The sequence below is a fragment of the Corvus moneduloides genome, chromosome 1, assembly GCF_009650955.1.
Source record: "Corvus moneduloides isolate bCorMon1 chromosome 1, bCorMon1.pri, whole genome shotgun sequence".
NCBI classification, from domain to species: domain Eukaryota; kingdom Metazoa; phylum Chordata; class Aves; order Passeriformes; family Corvidae; genus Corvus; species Corvus moneduloides.
The window spans coordinates 46,670,260-46,691,792 of record NC_045476.1 but is presented as its reverse complement, the minus strand read 5'-3'; the positions used below and the strand labels follow the sequence as shown (position 1 = coordinate 46,691,792).

Below are 21,533 nucleotides of genomic sequence, written 5' to 3'. Positions count from 1 at the left end.
AAGGGACAGAAGTGTCATTAAGAAAATCTTTCCTAACAAATGCTTCGGAAAGAAATGTGGCAGTTTTCCAAATAGAGGAAATAAGCAAATGATGCAGAAAGCTGACTTTTAAGGTAGCATAATGTAAGTCCTTCACTTTTAATTCTGTCCATGTTGCCCTTTTGTTTGTTTGGGATTTTGGGGTTTTATGTTTTTCAGGTTTTTTTTCGTGTGTGTGTGTGTGAGACTGGGGGGTCTCCTGTCTGGCCTGAGTGTTACATGAGTTCTGGTAGTTGACCTGTGTTGGTAGCTAAGAACAACAAAAAGAACAGAGAAATTTTATTTTTCTCTACTATGGCATTATTTTGTTATATGTTCTTGATTTTGTGGTATGTATTCACTCTGTAACACTGTGTATATTCACGGTGTATCACTCCATGTTTTTGAAACATTTTCTTTTTTCTTTAAAGGTAGTAGCATAACGTGGTGGTATTTTCTTGGGTCAAACTTGTAAGCTTATTCTATTTGGTTCGATGTGCAGGATTAATTGAATAGACTGCTTTTAGTTTGGTGGAGATATATATATACATACATATGTATATGTGTGTGTGTGTGTGTATTAAGGGGAAGATGAGTTTACCAGGAAGACAAAATACTCAATTTAATATGGGTATCAGTGAATCAGAATTGTAGTTTTCATTATATTTGTTCCTGATTCATAGGAATGTTCCAGATTCATAGGATTCATTGGAAGGGACAGATGTGGGAATAAAACAAAATTCCACTTGCATTTAAAATAGTCAAGATAAGCTTAAAAGCAGAGATATTTAAACTATTCCTTATTTCATTTGAGACTAATTAAAAATAGTTACTTTTGGTGTTTATTTTGTGGCTTGGAGGTTATTAAATACATGGGAAGAGAATATTGTGTTGCTGTGGTGTTCCTAATGGACCAAGCGGCATCCGGTCCATAGTGATACCAGTTTGCTGTTCCAGTAAGTTTGTGTTGTTAAATAACCATGCAACAAAGCAGGTCACAGCCTTAAGGGAGAGTGCTTATTTGAAGGAAAGAGGGGAAAGTTACAGAGTACTGGGATTTCACATCTTTTGTGCTCAGGTTCTTTAACATTTCATTTTCCTTTACACTTTCAAGCAGCCAAAGATTAAGGAAATGGAAAATATCTCAAAACTACCCTCGAGCTACAAGGGGGAATGGTTTTAAACTAAAAGAGAAGAGATGTAGATTAGATGCTGGGAAGAAATTCTTTATTCTGTGGGTGGTGAAGCACTGGAACAGGTTGCCCAGAGACGTTGTGGATGCCCCATCCCCAGAAGTGTTCAAGGCCAGTCCGGTTGGGTCTTTGAGCAACCTGGTCTAGTGGGTGGCATCCCTGCCCATAAAAGGGGAAGGGAGGGTTGGAACTAGATGATCTTTAAGGTCCCTTCCATCATAAGTCATTCTGTGATTACATATTCCTCTTGGGGCCATCTACAAAGGTGGTAGTAGGATTGTGTCCATGAGTTCCTGCAAAGGCTCTCTGTGCAAGTTCCTCACTAAAAGGCTTTCTGGCTTGTGTTCCAGTTGGAAAATAAAAGATGGGTTTTGGAAGCTCTTAAACTGGTAGTCATGAGCTGCTCTGTTCACTGGTGTGCTGTAAAGCAGGCATGGTGGTGCAACAATCTCCCTAGTCTGAAGTGGATCAGAGACTTAAAAACTGGAATATAAATTAAAGTAAAACACACAAATAAACAAATTCTTAAATACACATCTTCATAATTTTTGTGAAGTTTTCTGTTAAAAAAAGGCCTTTTTACATCTAACCCATCATCCTATCTCCAGTGGGCCTGCAGAAGAGTGCTTGAATGCAGGCTGAAGGTTGTCTAGGCAAACGATAAGCAAGAAGACAGAATAAACTGATGTGTGTGCCCACTAAATAGATACAAGATGGGGAAACTCTGCTCAGAGGAATACAGGGAATGCAGTTGCATGGTTTGGTAAAGGCCGAACACTTAATAACTGAAAAAGATAACTCAGTGCTGAATGTCCAGGCTTCACTGTCCCTGATCCACAAACACTGGCTGGATTCTAGCACAGCGAAGGACAAGGTAACAAAATACCACATTGGAGCCCCTCTGACAACCCAGGTGCTTCCCACTGGGGTCACCTGGGGGATATGGTCATGCTGGGGCTGGTGCAGCCATCACTGCTGCCTTTGCCTCCTGGGCTGCTTTGTCCTGGAGCTGTTGACTGCAGCCAAGGCTGCCAGCATAGGGAGGCTGGGTGAGAGCTGCCCAAGCAGCTTTGTGAAGCCAAGCATCCAGCTGTGCAGCCTCATCACCTCCTCGGAGGCTGAGAGGCCTCAGGGAGGTGCCCAGGTGTTGTAACAGCCTGTCAAGCTCCGCCGTGCATGGAAGCAAGGACAGCAACCCCTGTTGTCTCAGAAGCCTCAGTGTGCAAAATGGAGGAGACAGGCAGTGAAGTGCTTTGACTTTTCATTACTAAAGTTCACTGCTTCCCCCTGCCCTGCTTTTCACAGGGAGAAGTGCAATGATGAACTAACCTGTATCATTTCCCTCAATATTGACCTGGTAGTTTTCAGTGACCTATTGCTCAAGGGTTCTTGGAGTCAGTGGTGGTATTCTCATATTCAGTATCTACATTTAAAGGATGAGTTTTGCTTCCATTATTTTTTCCCAGTTTCTTTTGAGCCCTGTATACTTTGGCATCTGTAGCACAACTGGTGGCTCAGAGTTCTGTATCTTGAATGTGCTGGTGAGGAAAAGGTACCTACTCTTCTTTATATTGAATCTTCTACCTGCTAATGTCATGTGATGTCTCTTAATTCTCTCTACAGGATGAGATGGTGCAAAATCATTCCTTATTGTTCTTTTACTTTGTATTCTGATGTCATGTTTGCTCTCCTATAAAGTAGTCAGGTATGATGTATAGATTAAAAGATTTCTTAAGACCTTGGCATCTTATTAAACATAACAGCTGTCCTGTCTACTTGGAAAGAATCAAAGTCTTTTATTAATAATGTGCAGTGTCTCTCAGCCTCTTTTTCCTCGATATGTGAAAGTAGATTGGTCACACTTGAAATCTCAATGCATAGGGATCTTGTGTTATGTTTTGACAGTTAGTTTATCTGATTTAACTGTAAGGATAACTTATGTAACTTTCATGGATAGCAGAATCCTTCCACACTAACAACTTATTTTGACTCAATGAACTTTTGTGCTGGCAGTAATTTCCCAGTGATAGTCTTCATTACCCGGAGTTTCTGAAACATCTGTTACATCAACATCCTCATTCAAGGTTTGGCATTCCTGTTTCCCCACCCTGTTTGTCTGCATTATTTAAATGTCTCTGTTCTGTTTTATCCTCTGTCTCTATTGAAGTCACTTTCTATCCTCTCTCTTGACTAGACAGTGTTACTGTGATTATTCCACAAAGGATTAATAAACTGTGAACTATTGAATTCTTCACAGCTTTTCTCAGGTATTAAAATTTAAAAGGTCACAGGAAAGTATTGAATTAAATCACTGACACTGTTCTTTTTTGGTTTAGAGGAAGCCTTCTTCTAGCATGTGCTCACTCTGTTTTTTCCAGTTTTGGTAAATCTACTTGGAATTATTCTTCCCAGAATTAGTCTCTCTTGGGAGATAGTATATTACTTATTCTCCTCCCCTTCCATTCACCTCTTTCACCCATGTAAGAAAAAAGCCCTTCTTAGTTCTGAAAAGGATTGGAATGATTTGATGACTTCTGCTTGTGGGAGAGAGGAAAGTTATTTTCTTCATTCTTGATGTCTTTTTCTCTTTTTGAGGAGCTCAAGCTGGCCTTTTGTTAACAGAAATTGCTTGCTGCTTGAATCCATTAACAAAGTTCTTGTACTGAACTTAAGATACCTGTGGCAATCTCATGGTGGGTACTGAAATTATTCCTTCATGCTCAGCAGAAGCAGGAAATGTGGTGTGTACAAGAGAGGAAAATAAACAGAAAATTCTTTAGTTGTTGTCCATAGTGTTTAGTAATATACTGATGGGAATTGATAAAATCCAGTTGATCTGAAGGGTCCTTAGCAGGTCCGTCTGAATTATTTGGAACTGAAGAATATTCTGCAGAGGTGAAAATGACAGTTCTCAGTGTTCATCCGTAAAAACTGAGGCTGCAAGAGAAGTGTTCTTCCACAGCTCCTGATAAGGATTCAAGCTTTATTTCTGCCATGTATTTCTTATTGATAGAACAAAAGAAGAGAGAAAAACTATTTTGTAGTATTTTCATGCTTTTTCAAATCAGTATTTTTTATTTTTAATTGTAAATCCAAGTTAAAACATAGTGATGCCTTTTCCTGGTCTTAAAATCAAGAGTCAAACACGGTTAGAAGGGAAAAAGGGATTTTACCTTGGTATTTATTTTAAGGATCCTTAGGTGCACCATGTCCAGGTGGAATGCACCCCAATGCACACCACAATGCACACCCACAGCAGTCGGGTATAACATTATAGGTGTTACTAATTAGCATACCTATCAAAGATTCCCCAATGAGAGGCTCGAGTGAGCCCCCCCTCCCCAAGGAACCTTCCCCTGGATGGTTCTATCTTAGTTTACAGAATGTGTTCTGGAGAGGGCCTTGGGGTCTGGGGCACACTGATCCCTAGCTACAAAGCTTCTAAAATGTTTAGTCTCCTAGCTGAACAAACAAGTCCAAGAATGTAGGGAAAAAGCACTAAGAATACAGAAGTTGTAAAAAGGTATAACAGGGGTATAAAAGAAAAGGCAAAAAACCTTCATGGCATCAATAGAATTAAACACAAACCCCAGAATTTTAAGGAAGATGACCTTGTAAATCTGGTTGCTTATAATGACAGTTTCTGCCTGGAGAATTCCTAGGAGATATAGTTTTGTCTTCAAGTGAGAATTTTTTTATTACTTTTGATGCTTTTATTACTTTGGACGCTTTGAACTCCAGTCTGTCAAGAACTTTGGGAGAACGCTCCTTTTCTCCCAAGGGAAGTACGGAGAATGGATAGTTCCTCAGAAGATTGTTGGACACATTTCTGCCTAGAGTACTAGAAACCAGAGATAATTTGGAAGTAGGATCTAGAAAAAACAATCTGGACTGTGACTGGTTAGGCTAAACAAATGGTAGTTTCTGGGGTACTGAGAAAAAAAATGGAAATGCTTTGGCAACACAGCTGTTGAACGACATGGTAAAATTACTTTTTCTAACTTAAGAACCTAAAATGATTTCCCTGACTTATGGAAATGTATAAAGGTTTAGTATCAAAGTAATGAGAAGAAATTGAAGAAATTGAGTTGGTAAGTTTTCTTCATCAGATACTTACCCATTTTATTATTTCTCTGCAGCATTTTTCTTGGCTGTTTTTTCTCCATGTTGTTTTTCTCTATATATTGGTATTTTAAATACAAGAGGACAGTGTTATTAATCCCAATAAGATGCTAGTGATGATCCTTTTAGCAGGAAACAGGGTTGGAAAGGATCTTAAACTTACCATGTGTAGTGGGTTGGTTGACCTTGGAGGGCAGCCAAGCACACACACAGTTGCTCACTTGCCTGCCCATCCCACAGCCACAGGAGAGAGTAGGAGCAACAAAAGCAAAAAAAACCTGCTGGTTGAAGATCAAGACAGTGTAATAAGTGAAGAAAAACAATTGCTGCAAAGGAAATTACTTTCTACCTCCCACCACAAGCATTTTGGTGGCTCTCAACAGTCAGCCCCTTCCTTTCTGCTACCTGAGTTTTATGGCTGGGCATGAGGTTAATACACTATGTAATATCCCTTTGACCAGCTCAGCCCATTTGTTCTGGCTCTTTTCCCTCCCAACTCCTTGTCCACCCCTAGCCTACTTGCTGGAATGGGGCCAGAGTGAGGGGGTGAAAAAGGAGCCCTAACACTGTGTAAGCATTATCCATCAGCAGCCAAAACATTGGTCTTATCCACTCCCTTTTAAACGTAAGTTCAAAACACAGCTCCATACAGGCTGCTATGAAGAAAATTAACTCTGTCAGCCAGACCATGGGTTTCCCATGTGCCAGGGTGGAATCATCAGAGTAAAACAAGTCTCCCAAATAAATACATGATTGTGTGGTCTGGAGTTTCTCTGTGTATTTCGATTTGGTACATTGATGTTTTTTAAATAAACCTCTTCTGATGTTTTGATGTTGGTGAATGTAAGGAGTATGATAGATTTGTGATCAGAAACCTTTGTGCAGCTACTATGGCTTTGAAAAGTGATTGCAGTTAAATGCTCAACAGCTCCTCAGAGTACTTAATCTTTTAAGTATTACATACATTAATTAAAGTTTTTGACTCAATCTGTCATAGAGATTGAATCACTGCAAAGCTGGCACCGTGTGCAGGCCATCAAGCCTGCCTTTATAGCTGCTCTGACTTCAAACTTCCCTGGCTGCTGCTAATACCATTTTCTGTCTCTTCTGCAGTCATAGATGCATCTTCCTGTCATTTTGCCAGTTGAGGAGAGGTGCTCCTAAAAAAATCTTGAGGCTATCGTGTGTTTTCAGACTTAACAAGGAAAAAAAGACAGATGTTGGTCATTTGGAAAGGGGTGCAATTTCACTCCATTCAGTGCCAGAGAGCTAAAATCTTCATAGATTTTCAAAGTACTAATTTTAATAATAGTATCAAGGGAAGACTTTGATCAATTCTACTTTTCATTGCGCAGTCTGTCCAGTCCATCAAACTTCCTTATAACTTCAGAAATCATATGTCAGTTTTTAGGAATGTAGGTCAAAAAGTCTGATAATATAATATTTTAATAGCATTGTAAAACAATTTTTGCTTCTGAACTATAAAAACCTGTCTTGAATTCAAAAAGGAAGTGCTATGGCTTGTAATCTAAAGTACTTATATTTGGGAAAAGTAAGCTTATCTTTTACATAAAAACTGTTACACAGAAACTGTAGAGAAATGATCATAGTTACTGTTCCGTTGTTCAGGCTGATTTATATCCTCTATTATTATTATACAGCTTAGCAGGAGTTAGAGAAATAGGTCCTGGATTTTATATTCTCCTATTCCTCTTTTTCTGTGTGCAAATATTTACAACAGAACCTTAAGCTGGCTGCTACTGAATGCCTTTATGTATTTTAGTTTGCATAAAAGTTTGGTTTAGATGGGTGACTTAATATAACCTATAGGTAAAACTGAAAGTTATTGTCTTTGTGTAAACAAAACTAATGATTTCTGATTCTCTTAGTTATTCTTCAGCATATATGGGTTTTTATAAAAGTATTATATGCTTACAGAAAATGCAAAGCTTGACTTGAAGTGTTTTCCTGTAACTTAACTACATTGGCACAAATAGGCGTAATTTTATACATGAATGGTTTTGAATTAAATGAGAGATACACCAAGTGCTAAATTAGCATTAATTGAATTGGCATACATCTATTACTACTTTCTGTAGCCATCAGAATATTTCCAGCTAAAGTGCTCTTTGGTTGACATGTGAATGCAGATTGTACACTCTCTGACTAATGTTTCTTTGAATATTTTACAAAACAAGGCAGTGCTAATTTTACCTCTGTATTGTTACAGAGCTCAGTATGTGAGTGCCCTTAGCATCTCAGCCTCTTCTTGTGGTTTTATGCAACACAAATGGAGGAATGGGAAAGCCCTTTTGCCTGAACTTGCACTTTGGTTTGCTGTGCAGTGCTCTATCTTTGCTGAATGGGCAAGCAAAAAGGTCATCAGGAGGCTTGAGAAACAGCCAGCTGGGAAGGCAGCCCTAGACTGAACTGTTACCGATGGAAAAGTACATTCCCAAGCTTGGCGTCTGAGACTGTCACAACCAAAAATATCTGTGAATGGTCTGTCTGAAACATTAGGGAGAAAAAGTTAAAAAGAAGCACAGTATTAATACTACAAGCAGGAGAAGCAGTGCCAAGACAGTGTCGGATTTATCCCCTGGCCAGTTTTCTTTCTTGCTGCTGTGGTGGTAGAAGGACAGTGTGAGATGCAGACTGTGTTTCATTCACACCATACAGAAGCTGCAGAGAGAGGAGTGCTGTGCTATCAAACAAATTTTGATCAACTGTTGCTAAAATGCCAAATTGTTGGGGTTTTTGTTTGTGCATTGTTAGGAAAAGTTCATTAGTCCTACTAAGACACATTGGTTCTATTGGACTTGATATCTTCAAACTGGAGTGAGAAACTGTTCTTGCTTTGAGATTTGGGAACAGAACAGTATTGTTAATGCTGGAACCAAGGACGTTATACTGTTAAAAACAACAGTTTGAAATTGGTGTTTTTATCATTTGTTTCCTTGGCATTTTTGCACTCCTTAGTTGTTGTAATTTAACATACAAAACTTGCCAAAGCTAAAGAAAATGTGAGAAGATCATGCTTCTTAAAGCATCTATTTAGAAGTTAGGGAACAGTGGTGGGGGAAAAAATTCACTTTGCAGAATCTGATATTTCTTCTTTACAAAGTTCTTAGTCTTTGAAATATAAAATAGTATTGTTTTTTTAAATGCTTTGAAGCTTAAAGATATAAAACGATAACATTTAATAGATGAAGGTAGAAAGGGATATGTGAGATGTTGTCACATGTGAAACAGCCAACTAGATGTTTTTTTTGGTGGAGTGCTGAAATGAAGCCAAACCTTACTTATATTGCACTTTGCACTCACTAAAGCAAAAGTAAGCAGCTGTTATATGGCTCAATGTTAAACATATTAGTACAAGGGTCATACCAGTAAAAGCAAAAAGTTAACTTCCGGTGTTGTGTACGAGAATTTTTGCACGTGCTGTTCTCAAGATCTGACCTGAAAGGTAGTGTTTGCTAATTGTGGACGATGAGATAACCATCACACTTTTCTGCATTGCCTCCAAAGGTGTGACTGTGAGTAGCTGGCTCCCCCCCACTTCATTAAGCTTACCCGTGGAAGGAAACTTTTCTCTAGGTTCTGAGGTGAGCTGAACAGTGCTGCTTTTGTGACTTGTAGTCAGGAACAATACGAAAATTTCAGATGAGTTTCAGTACTTTGTTTTAAAATAAAATGGCATGAGCAAAACCATTTCACTAAACTGCAGGAGTATATTGTTTGAAGATACCTGAAATTAAAAATATAACTTTTCCATTTCTTTTCAACTTTTATTGGACTGCTTGTAGTATTTAGACAAGGTGCAGTATGTTAAAACACAATAAAATAATAGAAAAATCATGCAAGCTTGAAAATAGGTGATTCTTAGGTTGCTTGGATATAATTCGTAAAAACAAGATTCCAGAAATACACAAATGGAATGACCACTTTCAGAATCATTTTGTATAGAGATTTGTACTCCTGTAGAGACAGTAGCAGACCATGGCAGCGTAATTTTGTCTGTCTCTGTTCTTGGTCACAGTATAAATATACCCTTTTGAAAGGAGTAAAAAAGAAATTTTGATCTTCTTTAGTTGCAGACTTATTCAGTTAAGATGCAGATGTTTAAAACTACTGATTATTAAGGATAATGTTTTTTAATGCTATTAATGATAATGAATATCCTTATTCCAAGGAGTAAGAATGAAAATAGTTCTGTATAACCATTTCTAAATATGCCTGCACAACACCATTCTAAGGCTGGTGCATTTACCTTGCAAGGGACTTATGTGCTCGGGAAGGAGTATATTCTCTGTCCTGCGAACGTAGTTTCTTGGGATTGAGTTTCATTCCACTGCTGCAATGTTTTTCAGTGAAAAGCGGCCCAAAGGTGATAGGTTAGTTACGATGTGAAACATTGCTCACAAGTCACCACTTCCATTCTTCGTTACCTTCTTTTCCTTGTGAGGCTTCTTCAGGCTGCCTTTGCCTTTTCCTTGAGTTCCATGATCCTGCGGGTCAAGCAGAACTTCCCAATCTTCATTAACTGGCACAAAATCCAGTCTTAATTTCTTAAAATCAAACAAACAAAAACCATACAAAAGTAATGTGGCTTTTGCCTTCTTCACCAGTGCTGATTGCCCTCATTGTGCTACCTAGTGATACAATACTTTGTTGCTTCCCTCGCTTCTCAATGCATCATTTTCCTTTTATTTGTGCCTTCCCTAGGCTCTACCCTGTTTTATCCTAGTTTCCAAGGTTTTATCCCAGTGGGATACCCTCAAGAACTCTTATCTTGCTAATTGCAAATGCTGTCTTATTCTCTCTGTGCTGTTCATTCTGTGTGCCCTGTCAGCAGTGAAAGGCAGTATACCTGTACATGATTTAATACTGAAGGATCTGGTAGCTCAGTGTATGAAAAAAATCCTGATCTTTTAATGACACATTCAGCCTTGTTGTTTAGCAGTTTATAGAGTGCAGAGCAAAACCTGTGGACTCTTGTTTTATTTCTGTGAACTCTGGCCGCGTCTAATAACTATATTCAGGTGCCTTTCCTAACTGTGCCTCTAGGCACTATCACAACATACTGTAGTAATTGTTTAACTGACACAGTTTTGCATCCACTTCTGTTCAAACTTTGGAGGTCAGTGTAGAGGTTATGTCTCTTCCTACCACTGGCCTTCAGGAATTAGCCAAACGTGTGCAAACATTTGTAATCTCTCACCCAAGAGCAGAGTAAATTTCCTGGGATAATTCTGTAGTTGGTATGCTTGCAGTAGCTGCTAGTATTTGCTTAGATTTTATGGCATGGCAGCTAGAAATGTGAGTATGTAACTAACAGAAATTGATTACAAAGCAGCAGCTTCTGCCAGTGGTAAATAATGATAGGCGTAGAGTGCAGCACTGACATTAGCACCCTGTTTTTGTGACATGTTCACATAAGTATGCTATCTAGATTTTATAATTTAGTAAAGCTTGAAAATATTTATATTGGCCCTACTGACATCGCAGTTTCCTGGTATTTATTTCAGTCTATATGTGGTTCAAAACAGAAGTTCAAGTGAGATAATGGATAAGGCAATGTTTTGAAAGCTACTCCTGCTATTCATATAGAATGTCCTCCTTTGCTGAGGTCTGTAGGTAGAGAATTCTAGTGTTACAGACCACAAGGTAATAGTAAGAAGGGTGTGAATTTGGCAAGGTTGTATACACTGTGATGACAGAAAAATGGGTAAGATATTGACTTTGGAGTTCCCCGGTATAATGAACAAATGTAAATCAATGTTGCCCATTGTTATTAAGGCCTGTGATATTAAACTTTCAAATCAATGCAGATATTTAAATAGCTTCATTAGAAATCAGAACTTGAAAATTATTTTGTTACTGGTATTGACATTTTAAGATATACTGGGATACATCTAACCATTTATACCATGTTGTGACATATTTTTAATAAATGTGGAGTTTGGGCACATTCCTCACTGCTTTACTAAGAAGCAGGAGGATTTTTTTGGGGTGTGTTTGGTTGTCAGTGGTCATAGGCAATAACTTTTTCCCCCTCCTAGCCAAAGCAATTCCACATTTGGTACTGAAAGTTGTCTGAATTAACCCCAATATCTGAAAGACTTGTATAACCTTTGATATAGAATAGTTTTTTGTCAGATCATTATGATCTCTATCATTAAAAAAAACAATGTAATTCTTTTCACTCATTGATTGTGTCTGCTACCCTTGTGTCAGTATAAATAGGAGAATGTGAAGTGTGTGAAGTACTGATTGCTTAATAAACATTATTACTTCAATTACTTACATTTATCTGGGTACTTGACTGTGCTGCTGATGCAGTCAGAATAGCTAAACCTGTTGACATTCTGTGTAGACAAATACGTGTTGGGAGAAGAGATCTCTGCGAAACATGATATAAATTAATTGCTAATGCAGATGTTATAAAAATTGCTATAAAAATGTGTGGAAGTTAAAGGTGTCACATTAGGGTTCACTTGGTTCTGAAGTCTTTCAGACATATTCTGAAGTATTTCACGTGATTGTAAAGAACTGGTGGGGAATGCATTCTGCTGTAACATACAAATCCTGTTGGAATAGGTTGTCTGGGGAAACTTTTTTGCAAATATAAACATATACCAGAAGATGAGTCTGCATTTCTTTACATTTCAAGTGGTAAGGTTCCCGGCCAACAAGAAATCTTGATGTTGCTGTGGTTCTTAATTGGTAAACTTTTATAACCTCATATAAGAGTAGATGAAAATAAAGTTTATTTTTGACCATACAAGCCAAGGAAATCCCAGAACTTGCATCTTGTTGCCAGAAGAGGTAACAAAAACGGTTGACTTTGCCACGTTCAGGAATTAAGTGAAAATAATGTTTTTGCTACATTTTCAGAACATGATGTTCTCATTGGAAAATAATTTTTAAAGGGAAGAAATAAATATTATTTTTTGATTTTTGGAAAGTAAAGTTGAAAGAGCATTTCAAAGTGGTGTGATGTAAGTTTTAGTTCAGGTTCAATTTTTTCGAAGCACTGGACATGTATAAGATTTCTATACATTTATATGTGCATGGGAAGAGATAGAAATTGATAGAAAATATGTAAAAGCTGTAGTCAGTGTAATGACTGTTGTTATGTTTGGAGTCATCTTATACCCACCCCCTACTCCCTAGTCCCCTGACTGAGATTAAAGTCAGGATCCTTTAAGAGACTCATGCTGAATTGTTCTTGAAGATGCCTTGGTTTTAAAGTATCTTATTACCTATCAACAGTGATCAAACCTCAGATGTACCATTTTCTTCCTTGAATAAGTAGCACTAGCTCTAAAAAGCATAGAGCTAATTTAGTCTGCAGACCAAATCAGGTCATCAGTTTTCATTATTTTTATTCTTAGCTGACTGCAATTTTGTAAAACTCACAATATGTCCATAATAGCAGGAGTAAGACAAAAGATGCTTTAAAACTGCATTTGTAAATTGAGAAATTCTAGTGTAAAATTGCAACTGCCTCAGCTATAAATGAATCAGACATTTTTCCAAACTGCATTAACTTTGTCATAAAAATACTTCACTCCAAAAATATGAGATGTAAGCCCTTGCATCATACTATCTTTCTGAGCATTCTATAATACAGAGAAACTTCTGATGTTCCATAACCAGTTCTACAGCCTGGGGGGAAAGGGATATGCTTTATTTATAGCACGATATACCATGAGGGTATTCTGGGACTGATGAGAGATTTCTGATTACCATCTGCTGCAACTACTCAAGTTTCAGAGTAGATTAACTGTGTATACCAAGACCTTAAGATCTTAAATCCAGCTGTAGGCTGTTTATCAGTAGTGGTAGACAATGTAAAATCTCCTTGAGTAGAGTGTCTGAGCCCTTGTCTACAGCAAAAGAAGCCTGGCACTCGGAAGTCACAGAGTTAATGAAACAATTTTTCAGTCAAAAACCAGATTATCTTTTTTTTCTTAAATGCCCCTCTTCCATTTTGGAGAAGATGAACCTGGAAATGTAATCACTTGGGTCTAAAGGTGAGACACTGGCCCAAATGACTTTGTAAGAGTTTGCCAAATCAGCAGCTACAGTTTTGCTGTCTAACGAAGCTGAAGAAGAGTGCAGGATATACTTCTGTTTGAAATTCTAAGACATCTGATTTAGTGCAGATCTTGAGATTCTTGACCACTTTACTTCTGCGTGTCTTTCTGTTTAGGAACACAAGGTATTTTATGGTTAGTTGAAGAAATGAGGCTTTACAAAAATAATTATAAAGTTTGATAGATATCTTCAGGAAACGAAGACCTTTATGAAAACGATGGCAAAGTTCTCATGGTAAGCCTCATTCTTGAAGAGGCAGTTCTATAGGTAGCTATAGATTGGCCTTTTGGGTGATGGCTTTTCATGAGTGTCTTAATTTTGCCCACTTTTTCTAGGGAGAAATACTAATTGGTGTCTCCCTCTTTCTCACACCAACTTTTAGGAAAACCACTGCAATAAAATAATGTCAAGATATCTGTTTCCTTTTTCAGATTTCTTTAAGATAGGCTAATACATTTAAAAGCTCTAAGTAGGGCACTACCAAGAGAAGACAGAGAGCTAGGTGAACATTTAAAGTATTTATGTGATCTATGTGTTCTTAGGGAAAGTTAGGTTAAAATACAGACTTACCTGTGTCTGAAGGAAGAAACTTAATTGCATCAATAAGGATTAAACCTGTTTCTTTGGAAGAATGCCAAGACCTTATGTAGCTTCTGTTGTCAGTCTGTCATAAATTTCCTGCCTGACATTCTTCTGTAGGAATTTGCTTTCTTTTTAGGGGAGCTTTTTGCTACTGATATGTGATCGTAATATAACTCTGGTACTACTCATGCTGTATAATTTTTTCAGGTACTGTAGTTTGTAACTGTAGCCTGACTGAAGAAGCATCCTAGTTGAATATATTCTGCATTCCTTAAATCTGCTGCATCCTCTCTTAACTCCTGATGCCAGATTACTCTGTCATTTCAACCCCACAGCCTGAAAGAGGGACAGGGAAGCTTTTTAATTATTCTTAAAACAGCTCCAACAGGAAAGAGAATAAACTGTACTTAAACTCTTTTTGGCCAGTGCTTTACTAGGGTAATTTTAGTAAACATGTTTTGTAAAGCCTGTAAAATGAAAATACATGTTCCAAGAGTTCCAATTTTTTTTTGTGTGTGTGTGTGCGTGTGTGGGTTGATTTTTTTATTTTATTTTTTTATTGCAGTGGTTGATTAATTAATGTTTGTGGTACAGTCAGTGGCCTTACGAGTGGTAGTTAGACCATCTTGTGGTTGAGGACTTGGCAAATACTTCTAAATGAAAAACACTTGCTAGTTTTTGCAAAATGGGTGGTAATCTTTCTGGCAATCTAAAGTAGCATTATCAGATGAAGAAACACACTTGTGCTGTTAAGTAAAGAATTTGCTTTCTAACTTCATCACTGGATTAATACAAAATTGGTTTCACCCTTTCTTGTCTTTTTAGTTGCCTAGGAGCAATTGGTTTACAATACTGGAAAGTACAGAATTGTAGAATTTCACATACACACAGTACTATGTTCAGGAAATAATGAGTAATTTTTACTTTCTCCATCATGATTATTGTTGTTGGGATGCATGCTGTGAAGATCTTTGTAGTGTCTGCAAGGGAAAAAGCCCCACACATGAACTAAAACTCGTATGTACTAGAACAAATTTCCTACAAAGTTACGTAAGAACGTCCATGGAGACTGAACAATAGGATCACCAGTTAAATTCTGAAAATGTCCAGAACAAGGTAGTTCTAGTGTAATTTTAAGGCTGTTGAGTCAAATTCTGCTTAGTTGCACTGCACTGCAAATCCAGAATACTTGATTTTAACATTTGGTTTAAAAGCAGGTCAATAAAGGGAGATCTGGCTGCTATTCTGCCAGTAGTAGAGAGTGCTTCAACCGAGAAAGTTTCTGTTGGGGAAATTAGAGACAGGGTTGAGTATAAATGTCATCAATTTTGGAACAGAAAATTCTTATTATAATATCATTACAGTTTTTTTTTGCTTATTTTCTAATTTCTATTTAATTTTTTTTTCAGTTTTTGGCTGGAATTTTTTAATAACATTGTTTCCTGTGCTTTTCAGTAACTCCTAGGAGACCTCAGGCAGGGTTTCGTTTTGCAAATTGCTAGGGCTTAGTTAAGAAATTTAGTTGAAGGCAGATAATACATGTAACAGGAAGAAGGGATTAGACCATTGTTTGATTCATATAAAATATGTGGTAGTCTATTTGATTAGAAGTGTGACCTTTATTTTTTGCCTTTTAAGAAGTAATTTTTTTCACATATAGTCGTTCTTGTACAAGGAACTTTTTCTTACTGCACTGTAGTTTCTGCTTATTTGTGGATGTTGACTTTACAGGTTTAGAATCAGTTGCAAGGATGGGTTGCAGAGCAGACATGATCTTCGTTCACTGGCATTGTCTGCTTTGTGTGAACTGGATAAACTTATTTTTAATCATCCCTAATTTTTCAGTTTTGCCTATTTTTACACACAAAATTTTTTCAGGTTAAACCTGCAGAGTCATGTGTTACCTGAGCAGACATAGTTTAAAAATTCCTGTATCACAGAAGTTCCAGATCAGTCCCTAAGTATGTGTTTGTGTATATGCTATGGCTTTCTAAATCTGGATGTTTCTAGAGGAGATTAGAAAACAACTGTGATTCATAAATACATGGATCAAAATATTCTTCCCTCTTTCCTGTCAGAATATGTAGCTAATACCCTTCAAAGCGTTTGTTCCAAAAGTACAGGACATTCCTTTGGGAGTAATTTGCTACTCACATGGTAGTAATTGAATATATCTACAAATATTGACATTGAAATGTGAAGGGCTAGCACTCTTGGGGGGAGAATTTCAAGACTTAGAGAATGTTGAGAATGTCACTTTATGCAACAACAAAGGAGCTTCTTCTTCCAATCTGTAGGTATGATCACTTGACTGTGTATTTAGAAGTGAGTAAATGCCTGGAAAAGTTTTCTCTTATTCCTGAGAACAATATAACATATTTTCATTGTTATAAAAAGTGGAAAATGTAGAGAATATGTTTGGGTAGTAGTTGGAGACCAATCTAAATAAACATTTATAATTCTGTTTTCATTTTTATTCCTTTTTGTTGTATTTCACTGAGCTTTTAGAATTAATACCAGCTATTGTTTTCTCTTTCCCAGTTATATAGTGCGTGCAATATTTTATGCATCATTTGGGCCTCAGGTGTTGTGGGTGAACCCTTGTAATTCAAAATAACATTTTTCATTGGAAGGAAAACACATTGTTTCTAGAAACTCTAGTAGACTGTTTTTTCCAGTACTTGTGCATATAATTTATTGAATGCGCTCCCCCATAATTTATGGATCTGGGTAATTATTGCTAACTGTAAATTGTAACTGAAAAATCAGGTTGAAGTGTGTTGTTTGATTAACAATTTCAAATTGTTTTGAAAACCTGTTGCTTGGAAATTGGGGCAGTTCTACATATGACAAATGGTATAGAAACATTCTGATTCAATCAAAGTACATAGGATGTGTAACACAGGTAGCAAAATTTGGTGGAATACAGGGCCTTGTGCTTCTTTTCAAAGTAGTAACTATATGAGACTGGAAGATGGCTATTTCCCCATCCTCTTCCTTTTTGTGTTTACATGTATTTATATGTACACACCCAGTATCCCCAAAATGTTTGTCCCCTCCCAAGCAGAATCATTGCTGTTTCATTACACTTGTACATTCATTTTTTAGAGAGCATGATATGCAATACTTGGGAGTCATGGCTTGGTTGCACTGTAAAAACAGGTCCTTTTCTCTTTCAGAAATTTGAACCCGTACTGTGAAGTGTTTTTGACTCTGGTAAATAAGATGTATTTAAGACATTATTTTAATATTGAACACGTATAAGAAAGCCAAATGTTTAAGAAAATAGTTAGTCCTCTTTTTTCTGACTTTTAAAAAGTGTATTACTGGGTTTTTTTTTTGAATGAATGAAAAAATTCTGTGAATCTTCAAAATTTTTATATCAGTTTTAAATTCTTAATATGCTGTGGAGTTTGGTTGTTGGTTTTTTCTTTTCTTTTTTTTTTTTTTAATATCAGGTTTGGAGAGTGTGATGATCAGTTTTTCCTCTGTTACCACTGTGCTGAAGTGGAATAGGGTCAGCTATTTTGAAAGTGGTTTCACAGCTGTTCTTTATTCTGTCTTGAGTCCTGAGCTTGGAGGATGATGCCAAAACTCTTATTGATCATCTGAGTGTGTTTTGTTGAAAGAATCTATAGATAATAAAAGTCCACTGGCTTTTTTACTGGCTGATGGTATCTTCTACAAATGAACTTTTTTTTTGTACTACAGGCTGGCTTGTCTAGTTTCCTTCCAAAAGTGGGTCATAATAAAGAGCAGATATAACAGATTGTATATTGCTGTTAAAAAATGGTAGCAAAATGTTTATAAACTAAACTGAATATAAAGCTGTGATTCTTTCAAAGAATAGTGCAAATTAGTTTCAAATGTAAAATGGCTGTAGTAAAGGAAACAAGTTAGAAAGTTCTGTGTGGCAGCATGACTTACTGTATGTGAATGGAGACATTTTTGATAAATGAGAAAACACCCCAGGTTTTAGTGTGTTTTCTCCAAGTTTGTAGTCTTTTCTGTAAAAGCTGTCTGGTTTTTATAAAGCCAGCAGGAGACAGATCTTTTGTATGTGCTTCCTGTCTGAAGTGCTCAGACAATATGTTTGCTGTATAATATGTTTTCCCTTTAATGATCCAGAGATCTAGACAGATCTCCTTACTTAGCTGGGGCAAAAGAAAAGCCAAAAGAGGCAGTGTTTATTTTTCATGGCAATAACTTGGGAAAAGTGCAGTCTCTGTCGGTTCTTTTAGCAGTGACTTACTGAGCAGGTGCCAGGTCTGCACTGCCAGGCCTTCCAGCACAGGTGTCGTTCCAAACGAGCTGCAACACACGCTGTCTCTTGGCTGTCCTGCAAGGCATGCAAGCAAAGGAAAGGATCAGGATTTGCATGAGCTAGGTTAGAAGCATTGCTGGGTTGGGGAGGGGACCGTAAATGATGGCAAGAGGTAGTGGAGAAGAGTGAGCATAATTGGGAAAATCAGGAATGTGATCAAACATGAGGCTTACTGTGACATGAGACATTTGTGGAATCTGGCAATGTGAGAAGACATGGCTTCAGTGTTCAGGTGTGTTGAGGCTGAGAACTACTGTTTTCCTCCCCATGTTCCCCTCTGTCACTTTTGTTGACAGGAATTCTCCCTGAAGCACCCTTTTAGACTTGGGCTGTCTTGTAGGACTGTAGCAGCTGCATGGGTTCGATGCGGTGCAGCAGGTTGCAGTCATGCAGGGTACATGCAATTTGAACATAAATTGGAGTCTCTAGAAATTTCTGTAATTTACAGTAGTTCATGTGACCTCAGAGGTTGCCCTGGTAATTGGTGTCCCAGGAGCCTCTGTTAATACACTTGAAAAGTGTCTCAAAGTCTACATGCCAGTATAATGTCTAAAAATATTGAGTAATTATGTTTATATTTAAAACTGGTTATCAAGGTGTCTTTGGTAGCAGACTTCCCCAAATACAAAATAAGAAAGATTGCATGCACTTTGAAATTATGTGGTTTAAAACTTCCTGAAAAGGCATCATGAGCACTCTCCCAAATTATGAGCCAATATTTGATGATTTTACTTTTACTTTAATAACATAACTAACAAATTAAATTAGTAGTATTTTAAGTCATTAGAAGAATGACTTCTGCCTTCATATGACACAAAAGGGAGAGGTGTGGATTAAGGTACTTTAATACTGTTGGTCTCTAAAAGAAGGAAGCCAAGAGGATACAGTATTTTAACTAGGAGACAAAAATAATGCTGCATTAAGTGCTTCTTTTATAAAGCTTCCATAGAAAACAGTTATGCAATGGTGGAATGTTCAACCTCTCTTCATTTTAAGGAATAATTCTCATAATTTTAAGCATTTGTTCCCTTTCTTTACTCCCACTCTCTTAGTTGTGGTAATGCCATGAAGATTTTTTTGCCTTTTCTTTTATATCCCTGTTATACCTTTTTTACAACTTCTGTATTCCTAGTGCTTTTTCCCTACATTCCTGGACTTGTTTGTCAAGCTAGGAGACTAAACATTTTAGAAGCTTCGTAGCTACGGATCAGTGTGCCCCAGAGGACCCCAAGGTCCTCTCCAGAACACATTCTGTAAACCAAGATAGAACCATCCAGGGGAAGGTTCCTTGGGGAGGGGGGCTCACTCGAGCCTCTCATTGGGGAATCTTTGATAGATATGCTAATTAGTAAAACCTATAATGCTATACCTGATCTTTTGGGGGTGTGTGCATTTTTTTGTGGGATGCTTTTGGGTGCATTTGACCTGGACGTAGTGCACCTAAGGATCCTTAAAATAAATACCAAGGTAAAATCCCTTTTCCCCTTCTAGCCATGTATGACTCTTGATTTTAAGACCAGGAAAAGGCATCAGTGGACCCAGAGCATAAAATGACTTTGCAGCGTTGGCACCTTGCATTTCTTTATGCAGTTCAAAGGAAGAGTGAGCTGCATTAGTACCAGCTTTTAGTTGGAATGTCCACAGTATTGCCTAAGTCATAGAATGCCTGTTCTCTCATAGTTACCTTGGATTCTGAAATGCTTTTTCTTTTTTTTGTGGATTTTCATGACCAGCTTTAAATAAAAACTGCAGAAAGAAGTCTAGTTTATTCCATGTAAGAAAAAGTGGAACTTATGAATCCTTACTTAAATCTTGACATGTGGTGAATATTTAAATTTAGCTGCTGCACAGCTTGGTTTCAAAACATACCTCAATGGAATTTCCTTAGTAAAACAAGGATTTAGACTAGTTCTACTGTAATCTCAATAAAATAAGAAAATGAGAAATGTATACACCACTGACAATTATTGGATGGTGAATAAAAGAATTGAACAACAATCTGTTGAAATATCAAAAGGTGTAGCAGTGTATGCAACAGATATGCTTTTGCATTTTGTAGTAAAGTGAGAGTGGTCCGTTCCTGAAGGAAACGCTGATCTATTTTTCAAAGGAATCAAAGCGATATTCTTTACACTAGTTTGTGGTTGCAGAAGTAATTTGTCTACGTAGTGTCTTTAAATAAATAAAAAAGATTACTAGGTGAATGTTATGACTATATCAAACAAGCTTCAGAATGTCGCTGATTCTGTAAATATTGACCTGCTGGGGCAACATGGAAATAAACCAAAAAAAAACATATACAAAAGTACTATTCATCTCTAGTGCTATATATTAGGGAAATGACTGTGAGGTAAAGAATATGTGATCAAACCCCTTGTCTTTCATGTTCCTGAATCTTAGTCTTATCTCTATATTTTTCATATTCTTTGTCATTCCTCATCTGATGACAACAAGTGAGCCTGTCCATTTTCCTCAGACTTAAGACTACATTTGTAACATTTAAAGTTAGTTAAAACAAGTGAATCTTACACACTGAGGCAGAGTTGCAGTCTGAATTTGGAATGTTTTCCTGAAATTGGTTAAAGTCTTAGGATGAGAAGCATCCAAAAGATTTGCTGTTGTTTAGCCTTTGGGTTCAGCTGTGCAGTTCGTTTCTGGAACCAGCCAACGGATGTGTGTGCAGTCTCACCATCAGCACTCGTTGCCTTCCAGTCACACATTTTTGTGAGTTTTCCACACACTGCCGTATCCAGAGCTGTGACAAGTCTGCCAGTTTTTCTTGAGGATTCTTGCATTGCTAATGTGTATGTTGCTCAGTTATGTCCATGACAAAATGATATGTATGGCAGACTTGCTATTCATAAAGTTATGTTTATACCTGGAGTGTGGTTTTGGATACAGTAATTTACTTCTAATCTCAGGCAGAATTGCAGTTCTATTACCATACAACATAGAATTTTGGGAAGGTTGCCTGTGTAAACATTTCTTTTTAGCCCCCAGTGTCTTATAAATCAGTGAATAATATACTTGAATACATCCATAAAATGTATCTATTTTCTTTGCATAACTTTGGTCAATCTGGCATATGGGAACAAAACTAGAATTATAATTCTGTAGCTGTGATACATTCACACAAAGTGCAGTGAACAGCTAAATGGAGGAGAAAATTTTTGGATATGTTTTCATGCATC

The 21,533-nt window shown here is 37.2% G+C and overlaps 1 protein-coding gene across 1 annotated transcript in view; it reads left to right on the top strand.

The window, feature by feature from the left end:
* PLCL2 (phospholipase C like 2) overlaps positions 1-21,533 on the top strand; it is a 100,903-nt gene that overhangs the window by 16,887 nt on the left and 62,483 nt on the right. The gene's annotated exons all lie outside the window — the stretch shown is intronic.